At 33.1% G+C, this 13426-nt stretch overlaps 1 pseudogene across 1 annotated transcript; it reads left to right on the plus strand.

Annotated features, from left to right (window-relative positions):
- The first annotated feature begins 4345 nt into the window (after positions 1-4345).
- On the plus strand, positions 4346-7073 carry LOC146953962 (FBD-associated F-box protein At4g10400-like; annotated as a pseudogene). Its single transcript, XR_015011511.1, has 3 exons — positions 4346-5299; positions 5391-6559; positions 6652-7073. The product of XR_015011511.1 is annotated as an FBD-associated F-box protein At4g10400-like (transcript).
- The last annotated feature ends 6353 nt before the right edge of the window (positions 7074-13426 follow it).

Raw genomic sequence — 13426 nt, forward strand, 5'->3', positions numbered from 1 at the left:
AATTTTGGTATTAATATTTAACATATTAATTGTCTAAAAAAAGGTATTTAGCATATTTAATATTAATTCATTGGGTAGTAACAATTAATATCCAATTATATTTGAAAAATATCATGTATGACAAATAAAACCATGTTTTTATATCTGACCTAAAATAAAATAAATAAATGTTGATCCTAAATGTATTTGAATTTTTATCAACATGATAAGGGTGACCATGATTATTTAATTTGTTATTTGTACAAAATTAAAATTAAAATGACATGCAAACAATATTCACTTTTGTTTGACATTTAGAATACCAGCAAGTAAATGGTTGGTTTGAAGACTTCTGCAATTCAATCCCATCATCTATTGTCACTTTGGAAGGGATTGCCAAATCTAAAGGCATTGCGTCGTCGTCATACATTGAAAAGTAAAAAAATATAGAGAATGTGGAACATTTGGATATCGAGAATGCAAACCTTCCTGAGGTGTTATGTGAAAATAAAACATTGAATGATGCAACTATTGATGTAATTGGTTTCAATCTCAACAATACAACTACCAATCAATCACCAATTTTACCCGAGCAATGATTAAAATCAAATAATGTTGTCATACCTAAAAAACAAGCAAACAACATACACTTGAGATATTTTTTCCCCACTAATCATTGCTTCAATTATGTTAATTTATAGGTATGTAAGTTTAATTTTGTCAAGTCTTGAAGGAGCTTCTTCTAATGAAACTACCAGGTTCTATTTGTGTCCAAGATCATATGATTAAAGATGGGTTGCACGTTATAAATCCGTCATATGACATGGACATTGTTTATGTAAGGTCGAGTGCAAATGCAACAATGACATGCAAACAAAGACTTCCAAGAGAGTGGACAAGCTCACAAAGTGGCCTAAATAGATCATTAAATTATTTGATATGAGACATACATTTTTTTCTATGAATACTATCAATTAAATACTCGGTGTATAACTATATCAATATTTTGTTGAGTTATCATAATTTAGGCACAACAAATTTTGCTAGAAGCTAGTGATTGTATTATTTCCAAGAAGTTGTTTCAAAAACCATCTCCAGGAACATCAAAAGTACAGACTCCAAAGTCTAGTGTAAAAGGGAAGATGAAGGTGGAAGAAAGTTAAAGTAAAAAATCAATACATGGCAACAATATAATTACTACTTAATTATTAATTATACATATTTCATCTAATTTGTAACCAAAAACTTCAGAATTTTTTGTCTTTATTAACCTCGGTTTATTTACAATATTAGGGTGCGAAGTTGAACTTCCGGCCAACTTATAGCATGCTCGTTGCACCAATCGAAACTCAAGTTTGTGCCTTTCTTTTTCAAAAAACAGCTGCATCAAACGTGATGTTTGAACCACTTGTAAAGACCGTTCAGTTGATTGCAACAATGACAAATCCATTGTCTTCTCCCCACTACACAAATATCTCCCATGGTACATATCAAAACTCGTAAAGCAATTATTTTTCATTTTGACCCTTCATATTTTTGATCAACATATTAACTTATGAGTTGGTTGATATTATCTGCTATTAGATTATGCAGCTAAACGCTGAAAGGTTGCGTTTCGAACAAGAAGAAATAATGGTGGCTTTGTGTGGTATCTTCCACAGTCATTTAAGGTAATTATTGTTATATTTTCTTGTTACATCTTTGTTCTATTTGTTTATATGTGGTAGATAAGATACCTAACTGTTTGTGATATTTTAGTAGCATCTTTTATATGTCCCATTAAATATCATAAAAAGAACATAAAAACATCAACACAAACACTTAATTCCAACTTATCCCAAAATTAATATACCAAATTTAGCATATCTCAGAACAATCCTCATTGACTTGGGATACATTTTTTGCATTAAATATATTGAGAATTTCTTGTATATCCATGTTTCAATGGCTAACACCTACATCTGTATAAATCAATATATAATTAGTAACAGGAATTCATTCGTACCTAACCCAATTTATTAGCCTCTTTCAAACCCAAATTATCAGTAACATCTATAATCAGTCACTCGTTTTATTTCACTATTTATGAATTGGATCATCAAACTCATAAACAACATTTTAAATACCTTACAAACCACCCTCATGCCCAATATTAATAGGATCTATCGAAACCATTTTTAAAAAAACACATAATAAAGTTGAAAGAGTTAAGAAGATAAGAGTGTAACAATATTCGGAAAAATAAATGACCTCTTAAAGAAAGTGATTGATGGAGCATATTCTATGAGGAGCTTACTCAACCTAAGATTATGACACACTTTTATGAAAATTTTGAGAGCTCAGAGCTGAACACAATCCCATTAATAGACCTCATATTTAATAGATCATGTTTTACGACGACCTATAAGGTCAACTGAATTTCCTGAAAGCCAACAAGTGATTTTCTTAAAAAATAATCCATAATACAATAAATTAATTACAACTCAAATTCAATCACAATTTGAATCGATAACTAGATATAATAAATAAGTGGACTACAAATGAAAAACGAAGTTTGAAAATCATTTTTAATGGAAAACTCTTGGTTTCAAAAAGAAAACAAAACAAATTTAGTCATAACTTAATCTCAAATACATCTAAACAAATCACATTCTATACAAGCAGAAGTTGAGTGCAAACATATCGATACAAACAAGTAACTTTCAGCTGCGTCGCTTGTGAATCGGCAACAACTTTGAATAAATCCACAAAAATTGATAAGCACGGAAGAACAAAAGAAAAATGGTGAAGACATGATTGAACTTACGAAATAAAATTACAACACATTTTGATAGAGTTGTACTAGATGATACCAAGACCAGGAAATAGATGATTGCGTGAGGCCTTATGGTGAAAGAAAAGCGACAAATCTATGTTACTGAGGAATTGGGGGTAGAATTCTGCTCTTTACCAAACAGTTCTGCTCATTCCCAAAGTAAAAGTCCAAAATGCCCCTACGTAACTTAAGTTGCGCTAGTGTATTCTGAGCTTATGTTAAGTTGTGGTGATACACTAGCGCAACTTAACATGAGCTCAGAATACACTAGCGCAACTTAACATGCGCTAGTGTATTTCTGTTCAGAATACACTAGCGCAACTTAACTTGAGATCAGAATACACTAGCGCAACTTAACTTGAGCTCAGAATACACTAGCGCAACTTAACATGCGCTAGTGTATTTCTGTTTTATTGCTCATAATACACTAGCGGCGCAACTTAAGTTACGTAGGGGCATTTTAGATTTTTACTTTGGGAATGAGCAGAACCGTTTGGGTAAAGAGCAGAATTCTTGGGGGTATTAAGTATTAACATAAAAAACAAGAAGATAAAAAGGGACGCAAGGGTCAAATACATACCCAAGTAAACTGGGGTGTAGAACAAGGGGCATAAGGTAAATGATTTATATATATATATTTTTTTTATTCTAATTGGTTAAACAAAAACAACCACGTGTCAAATTAAATGAGACTCTTCCATGGTGGAAAAGTATTTCATTGACCCACCCTAAATGCCACCATATCACCTTCCTAAAAATTATAGTACTATGACATTGCTAGAAATACACGGAATACAACTATATGATCTCTCAAAAGGAATATTCTCTTTCTAGAAAACAATAATTTTAGTCTTTAAACTAGTTAATTTAGTTTCTAAATTATTAAAATCAATTAAATTGTCTTTAAACTATAACTAAATTGATAGTGGACGTACAATTTTGAGACCTTTTAATTGATTTTGATAGTTTGAAGATTATATTTGTGAGAAAATGATAGTATAAGAATTAAATCGATCATATACTCGAACACTCAAATAGAGAAATCGGGATTCAAACCCAATCATAACATCCGACCTAATAATTTTGATATTTTTGTCAATTGAGTTAAAATTTGTGGGCCCTATTTAGTCTAATAAGATGGGATATGATAATATGTCTTCTATAATTGTTTTTTCTCGATGTTAATAGACATTTATGGTCTTTCAAATATAATACATATTCACTCCGATCATATTTATAAGCAAAAATCAATTTTTTAGATTTATTAAATAAGTAATGTATCCAGTCTATATATCTAGTAGATACATTAGTTATTCAATGAGTCTAAAAAACTGTTTTTTTACTTATAAATGTGACCAAAGAAAGTATAACTATACTGGTCCCGACCTTACATATAACAGAAAATTAAATCAACAAAAGTTGAATTATTTGATCTATTTTTTTTATTTAAAATCAATATTTGGTCCAAATTTTGAATTAGATATACCAACCTTTTATTTCTTTTATATATAAAACCGAATAAATAGACCGAAAGACAGAAAACATTCATTCTTTTTAGAGAAGAAAACATTTTTCTATAGTCATAGACATAAATGAATGGCGTTTGATCACAAATACATAAAAAAAAAAACTTTTCCTCAATATACTATCAATTTATTATTAGAAATGCGCGACTAAGTCTCGTGAGCTTACTTTATTGGTTTGGACAATGTATAAAATATGCAAAGTTCGGGGTTCAGGTAAGGTTCGGGGTTCAAATCCCGGCCACCACCAAAAAAAGAATGCGTGACTAACACATTACATTTGGCACTGAACTTTCTTCCTTCCCGCCACCTTCTATTTCTCCATCAAATTAGCTTTGGGTTTTGTTTTTCGACTCTTTTATTTTGCATGTTAAGTGTTTGTTGTTTTGACTCAATCAATTTTTTGTGTTTATTTAACCAGGTTTATGCATGATTTCAAAATGGGTTTTGATAATAACTGTATAATCAATATCCAATCTCTTCTTGGAGAGTACTTTTGTCCTGTTTGTCGACTTCTCGTGTTTCCAAATGAAGCATTGCAGTCACAAACACAATGCACTCATTTATATCGCAAGCCGTGTTTCATGTATGCCGTCACTACTACAAAGGCTTGTCCTTTTGACGGTTATTTGCTCACCGGGGCCGATTCCAAGGTTTGAGTGTAATTGTACTTGTGTGCGTGCAATGTGTAATGTTTCTTTTGATTTTTTCGTAGCAGGTGTTTATGAATTTGTGTTTTTGGTGGTTTAATTGATTGCATTTGCAGACGTTGATTGAGTCGAATAAGACATTGGCGGAAACTATTGGGAAAATAGCGGTTTATTGTTTGTATCGTAGGAATGGATGCTCGTGGCAAGGAACTTTGTTTGAGTCTATATCTCATTGTAAAGGATGTTCTTTTGAAAATTATCATTTTGTTTGCAATAGGTGTGGACTTCAAATAATGCATCGTCAAGTAGAAGAACATGCACAAACTTGTCCGGTAAGTTTCATGTATATGTGCATTTGCATTTGTATGCTTTTTTTGTCTGTTGGTGGCAGGCTGGTTCTTACTTTTGTTACTTGGTGTGCAGGGTCGGGTACAGCCGGGGGCCGTTACCCAGGATCCTTCTGCTACTGCTGTTGCATCCACATCTATTGATCAGAACCAGGTTGCTGCTCCAGTGGCAGTAACAACTCTGCATCATGTAACTTCTCAAACAGTTGTTGCAACTACTGCAGCTGGGCATATTGCAAATCAGCTACCAATCCAAGCATCTCAAACCCAAGCTTTAGGTCAAACTGCTGTGCAGCCGACGGCAGAGCAAAATGGTATCAACAGCAACAATATCAACAATACAGCATTCAACATTCGTCAATGCATCATTCAGCACCTGTTGATAGGATCAGCAACTTACCTGATGAGATATTGTCTCACATTATCTCTTTTCTTCCAATCAAACAAGCTTTCACTACAACCCTTCTCTCTAAAAGGTGGGCCCCACTCTATTACTCACTCACCGTTCTCCGCTTTGTGTTCAACCATGAAACTGTGCCAGACGATGACGCCATCAATCGCTTTTGTCGTTTTATAGATACACTTATGCTCTCTCCTCGTGTAGCCAACCAACCCATCAAAGTGTTTGGCCTCAACTGTGATTCTAGAATTCATGATGTTTACCGTCAAAGCATAGAGGCATGGCTAGAAGCCGCTAAACAACGTTACGTCGAGGAATTGCATATGTTCTTCACTAACATTAACATAACATTGAATCCCGCAATTTTCACCTCTCATACCCTAGTTGTTCTCAAACTTGAGAGGTTACAACTTGAAGCTGAAAATTTGTGTGTCCATCTTCCATCTCTCAAAACCCTATATTTGGAATTTGTCCGTTTTGAAAAGCAGAATGATGTCATGAAACTTCTTAATGTTTGTCCTAATCTACAAGATTTGCATATTTCTCATCCTATATATGTGAGACGTAACGAGAATAGTGAGGCAGAAGAGTTTAAATCCTTGTTCTTGTCCAAATTGGTTAGAGCCGATATCGGTTCAATTGATGTTCCGTTTAATGTGGTTTCTAATGTCAAGTTTTTACGCTTAACTAGGAAGCCTTCTATGCAGATGAATGTTGAAGATATTTTCAAAGTCATTCCAGTGTTTAAAAACTTAATTGAAATTGAACTTTGGTTTTATGATTGGGATGGTGCAGTAGAATTGCTCCAGCATTGTCCCAAGCTTCAAATTCTTTTCATGATAAAGGTTTGTACTTTGTGGAGAATTATGTGTTTATTTTTTGCTTTTTCTGTTTTTCATATATATATTCATGAATGTTATTTTCTATCCTTTGACAGTTGAATACCAACTTATGCAAGGATTGGGACTTCCCAATTCCGGGTCTTGAATGCGTTGCATCTCATCTAAGGTCGTATTTTCAACTTTGAAGGCTCAAAAAACGATATTGGATTCGCAACATATATTTTGGAGAATGCGAGGCTTTTACAATACATGAAGATTACTGTTGCTAATTCCTCAAATGGAAGGCATCCTCTTGTCCAAGGATGTCTCCGGGATGTAAATTTCATTTAAATTTCTTAAGTAACTAGATATCATTGTTCTTCATTAGTTTCTATTATAATAATATGCAACCTTCAAATTTGATGGTCTTTAGTATGGAAAAATTCTAGGGTGGATTGCCATTGTGGCTTGATAACGATATTGTTTGGATGCTTGTAATTTTATTTTGCTCTATTGCATTGAAAATGAGAATTGCTCCATTTCCTTTTTGTTGTTGGAGTTGTTTGATTGTGCTTATTACTGGAATATGTTGGCATTATGGAGCTTGTGATATTCCAATTGTTATCATATACATGGTGCTGCCACTATTATCCCTCTATTGTTAACATTAAAAAAGTCAAAGAAAATGCATAGTTAAGACATAGTTACTACTTTCATTTCCAACTATTTTCCAACTTGTGTTTATTAGAAGGAATCAAAGGAACTGCATAGGCAAGAAATAGTATAATTTTGTGTGATTTTTTTGTTTTGTTGTGCTTACTCCCATGTTTGGTGTATTTTTTCAAGGTTCAAACTACTACTTCCCACTTCCATTTGTTTTCTAGAATCCATTAGTTTATGGAGATTTTGCTGGGCAATTGGTTGATTCATGAATCAGTAGTTCTGTGAGTATCATTATAATAGTAGGGGAATATGCTATTTCCTGTCCTTGTAGCATATCTTGGAGTGATGAATGTGTCTGAATGGTTTTAGTTGTGATTGAGGTAAACCGACTTTCAATCCCTAAGAACTTGCATTTGACACTTGATTCTGAAACTGAAAAATAGGACAGGTTTTATGTGGTTGATATTTGTGATTTGTTATCGAATTTGGATAGAGGTTATCACTTCAATCGTTTTGAAGTTGAATTATTTCCTTTCTTTGGATTGTTTCAAACTCTCATTCATAAGGTGTTTCGTGCTTGGTTACCTAACTACTTCATACACTAGTTTTATTTTCTATGACTTAATACTTCTTTGAATTTTTATATTTTTCTGTATAATTTTATTATGTGTTCAAAAGTTAAGATTTCATTCATCAAGGTACCAACAAATTTGTGCTGTGTTCAAGTAAACAGAGCCTACAAAAGTGTGATTTTATTTATTTATTTATTTATTATTATATTTTCAAATCTGTGTTTATTAGTATTATATTTTCAAAATTGTTATGGGCCATAACTTATGGCTTCTTCTATGTGTCTTTGGAAAATGTACAAATACAATGTATTTGATTAATTTGCTCAATTGAATGTTTATTGGGGATTTTTATATATTTTCTTGGTTGTGGAGCTTCGACACATTGTTTGCATTATGAGTGGTTGTGGGATCCGCTAAGTTGTTTGATCGGTTAGTATTTACAACTGTTTCTGCGTGGATATTGGATTGCAGCTTGGTTGTGTCAGCTGTTGCTTTCGTCTCGAGCTGTTGCTTCTGCTGTTTGGTTTCCTAAAGGTTTAATCATAGCCAGCCAATTTTGGTTTTCGAAGTCTGAAGGTAATTTGGTTATGCTGCTGCTGTTCTTGTGTGGACCGTGCTCTGCTGTTGTTTTTGCTTTCTGCTTTCTGCTTTTTTCTGTCTTCTTTTTCCTCTGTAATTTCCTGTTCCGATCTTCAAATTCGGGTGTGTTTATAGGTAGTCTGTGGTTGCTTTTGTTAATTTTTTAGCAGCCCTCTGTAAAAATGAAGATTATGCCATTAATTTTTTTGTCGCCTTAGTTGAAGTTTTTTGAGATGAGTTTCAAGGTTGAAGAGGGTCTTCCTTAGAGAGTAGAAGATATAAGTTTCCTATTTGGATTAAGGCGGTTGTGTAGTGGCTCCACATGTTCACTTTCAAGGTTATTGGTGAAGCAAATCATGTAAATTTCTCTCTTTCTATCACACGTTTTATGTTTTGGTTGCAATTTGTTCTAGATGTGTGCTACTGTAATGAATAGGATACCAATGGTATATACGGTTTCAGTCATGAAGGGATTCTTTCTTCCTCTCTTCTGAAGCTGCAATGAGAAGTGTGTTCTTGAATCTTGACACAATTTATTCTTCCATTATCTTTTCCTTTTTTGGTTGGTTTTTTTTATCTGTGAATCCTTTAGTCCCCATTGCGATTTTGATAAATCATCCATGGTATTGGGAATGTCAACAAGTATGTGTAATTTGTCAATTGATTTCTTATTTCGATCATAAATTATTGTAGTTGTTTGTATATAATTCCATTGCAGGAAGCATGAATGATGTCATTTTCCTTCTTAAGTTTTGAAAATGTAACAAGATGCAAGTTGTTTAAGTGACTTGTAGCTTGTTTATTTTTGCGGCAAATTGGCAACAGACGTGCGTTTGTCTTAAAGCCACTATTCCTAGCTTCTGTTTTATCACAGCGGAAGAGTTGTCAAACGCGAGTAAAAGTGGTTGGGCGCCAAACCAAACGCTGGCTTAGTTTATTTGAACTCTATTATGAATATTTGACTTGACAAGATTTGACATAGCAGTCCTTTCATGTGATTAGTCGGGGAAGTGTTCTATAGCTTGATCATAAAAAAGACTTTAATAAAGCTCTTGGAGGTGTAAAATTGTTCAGAAAGAAGTTTATACCAGGACTTTTACTGAATCCTAGAGCATTTTTCAATTATAAGTGTGCAAAAGCTATGAACATTGTTTTAAAGTTGAATGAAGTTGAAATCAAGAATAGACTCTTGATAACAGGGAGTGGAAATAGTAGTATTGCTTACTAGTTTATAGAGAGAATTTGAGTGATTGGACTCCATTAGCTGAAATCATTGAAATCTGTACTCAAATACCGTATGTAATGGGCGGTTGGATAGTTCAACTGGTTTGAACTAAGAGTTAAGGAGCTGGAGGTCCAGGGTTCATGTCCTAGCACTGAGAACAAACTAACATAACCTAAAAAAATGCATGTAAGAATTAGTATTTGCTCTTTTTCCATGTTATAATGATTCATCTTACTTATATATATTTTAGAAATCTTTTGAACATGATGCAGAACCAGCAAAATGGTCAAATGAAGTCTTTCTTACATTGAAAAGTTTCAACTAATTGAATATATTGCAGCTAGGCATCATTTAGTTAATTACTAAAATAAATTGAGTAGTTCCATCACTAGTATGACCAGTGTACAACTTTCTACAGGTATCGTGTTGGTATTAATTCATGTAGATAAAACTATATTGTTAGTTTCAATTTCTGCTGATATTTCAAACTTCAAAAGTTTACCTATATATTTAGTGTAGCATGGTAGTTGTGGTTGCGAGATACTGAGATAGAATTTTGATTCTATCAATATTATATTTTGAAATCAGAATAAGATATATGAGGACTTGGGCAAACACAAGAGATGAAGTGTGACAAAAATAGTTTATGAATTGCATATGATACATCTTTGACTATGCATTCTTTGTTGTCTTCTCATTATTTAAGTGATTTTGCATTACAAAGATACTACTTATTAGAAATATAGAGTTAGTTAAAATTTAGTTAGTAAATTAGAGTTTGTTATTAGGTAGTTGTTAGTTTGTTAAATCCTTAAAAGCTTTATATATAGAGCATCTCATGTAATCATTTACCATCTTTTAATCAATCGGTTAATATGAATATTAAGGAATTTTCCTTTATATAAAGCTTATTTCTCATATGAGATAAATTTTCATCTCTTCATATATTCATTTGAATATATTTAGCAACTAAATAAATAAATATATCAGTGTTCTTCATTAGTTTCTATTCTAATAATATGCATCCATCTAATAATATACTTATATTCAGGGATAGAGGGAGTATAATAAAAAAATAAAGATCAACATTTTTTTAGGACAAATTAAAGGACTATTTCTTTTTCCACTCTACGAGGTTCTCACACACTCTATTTTTTCTTTACAAAAATACCTTTTATTCGGATTATGAAATCCGAATCAACTTGTAGACGTTTCCAGATTATGAAATCCGAATTTTAGTAAAGCAAAAAAATGTGTCGTGATTGATATCAAAGGTCTCTGCTGACCGATGTACGAGATCCTTACAAAAAACTGCAAAGCAATTTTAGGGATCGTACGAGCGGTCAAAAGTGACCATAATATCATGAAACACTCATAACTACAAAATGAGAAACAAAATGTAAGAATGAGTGATAAGTGAAGAATGAATGAATATGATGAAGCATCGAATGCTATTTATAGATGTAACTACAGTCAAAGGAAACATTTACCATTTCTAAACCGACCAAAAACAACATTATGCACACCATAAACCGTCCAAACATTTGGTGTAACACCACCATCCACAGTCTGGGATGGTTCAGATTATATATGTGAAAATTCTCAGTGACATTTCAGATTATATAATCTGAATTGTCCCTGACTGTGTTTAACCTTGATCTTTGGAGGTTTTTCATGGTGAATAACATGAAAAAAAAGTAAACGACACAATTCAACAGCGTAAAACAACATAATAAGAGAAGTGATGATGAAAGACTAGGTGTTCAAGAGGTGTTTTTGAACTTGATCCAGCTGACCTGTCAGCTGACATATTTCTATCGGCAGGGCAACTGGCTTAAGTTTGCAACAATCTTTTTGTGTTTAGATTCGTAGAATATTGATGAAAGACAGGGCGTACCAAGAAGTGTTGTTGAGATTGATCCCGCCGTCTTGCCAACTGATGTATTTATATTATTAAGGCAAAGAGATCAAGTTCAAAACAACATCTTGGTTTTCAGATCCACCAGATAATTTTTCAACTTCTTTATTGTGTTTTACAGCAAATGAGCCAAACACGTTTATTTACACAAGTTTTTGTGCGTCGTGGACCACAGAAACTGTCGGTGCAATATGCACTGCAGAAAAATCATATACGTTCAGATTATATACTTCGAGTCGGGCTTTCACCATAAAAAGTATGAGTTTTACCAAACTTAATTTAATTTCAACGACATACAATAAATATAACAATCTCGTATACATCAAACGACTTAATTCAGCAACGAAAAATACATAATAAAACAAAACACAGCAAATCACGGATCAACCAACTTAACTTCTTCGTCTGGTTTCTCCATCAGAGCCCTGATTTCTTCGTAGTTCATGGTCCGGATCAAACTTTTCTGAATATCTTTGAAAGATATGACAAATGAAGCATCCAACTCTATCAGACCTTTAGTACTTTACTGACCAAATATTAAGAACATGGTTCTCACGTCGTCGTTCCTGAGCTTCATCTGACTGAACTGTACTATTTCATCTGAGCTGATCAGTGGACATCGATACTCAACACCGTCCACCCTCCTTGTGTCTCTGTGGTTGAGTTGACAGTTGATTTGATCTAGCTGATCCTTCAACCGGGGGAGAGTGACATCATTTCAAACCCTGAACATATGATGTTTTCCCCCATTGTAGTAAACTGCAACTTGTTTGGTGTCTAGATAAATGACTGTGGTGATTTGGTGTGGTTTAGAACATATGAAAACAAGCACACAAATTTATAGAAGTTTTTTGTGTGTCGTAGACCACCTAAACTGCCGGTGCAATGTCACAGAAGAAATCTTGTACTTAATAGGTTCGGGTTTTAACATCTGAACCCTACCTCACCATATAAAGTACGATCTTTAACACAGTTTTGAACCAACTTGGAATATATAAACCAATGTTTTTTTTGGGAAGGATTTCAGATTATATAATCCGAAATATTTCAGAGTTTGGACGGTTACTTGCTCAGCAAGACTAACTCATTGAACATGTTTTTTGACCCTCATTTATGAATCGTTACACTCTATGGACTCATTCTTCACAAATTTTCTCTGTAAATATCCATCAATCATTCACAATTATTCATTCCATCATCCCACATTCTATTCTTCTCTTTTCTTCTGCGATGTGCTTCCACCGTTGACATTTCATACAAAAAAGTTACTCTAATATTTTAGAGATTGTATGAACGGTCAAATTTGATGGTGCCACTCTGAAAATTTGCTCCATCTGCTTGGGATGTAACGTTGATTTGTGGTGTTTGATTGACCATAAAAGTCTCCTTTTCCCTTGAAAGAAAACAAACCTTACCTGAGTCTCCTTTCCCTTCCATCTTCTTCTCCTTCCCCCTCCATCTCCCTTCATTTTCTTCCATCACAAGTTTAGCATTAGGTGTTTAACAATTTTTGTAATAGGCTTCAATTTTATTGTAAATGTATTATGAAAGAATTTATATATTAATAAAATGAGAATTTATATCCTGTTTATCTCTTTACTTTTGTGCATATTTACATTTATTTTATTTTTCTGTCATTTTCAATCTTGCAATCTTAATAATATACGCTAGTGTTACTCTGAAAATTTGGTAATTCAAGTATTCATATTATATAATCCGATAACTCATTAAACTTGGTTTGGATTATAGAATCTGAATAAAGAGTAATTTCGAAGAAAAAAAATAAGGCGCGTGAGAAAGCCATAAAATAAAATAAAAATAGTCAAAATAAAGAGAATAAGGGATGAATGGGCCAAATCCCAATGGTCGGCAATTTCCTCAATTGTATACCTAGTCAAATGGGGAGTTTATAAACATTCCATGTGATTGCCAAC

This window comes from Medicago sativa, chromosome 1, assembly GCF_051527215.1.
Source record: "Medicago sativa cultivar Bolivia chromosome 1, Bolivia_mono, whole genome shotgun sequence".
In the NCBI taxonomy this organism is placed as follows: Eukaryota; Viridiplantae; Streptophyta; class Magnoliopsida; order Fabales; family Fabaceae; genus Medicago; species Medicago sativa.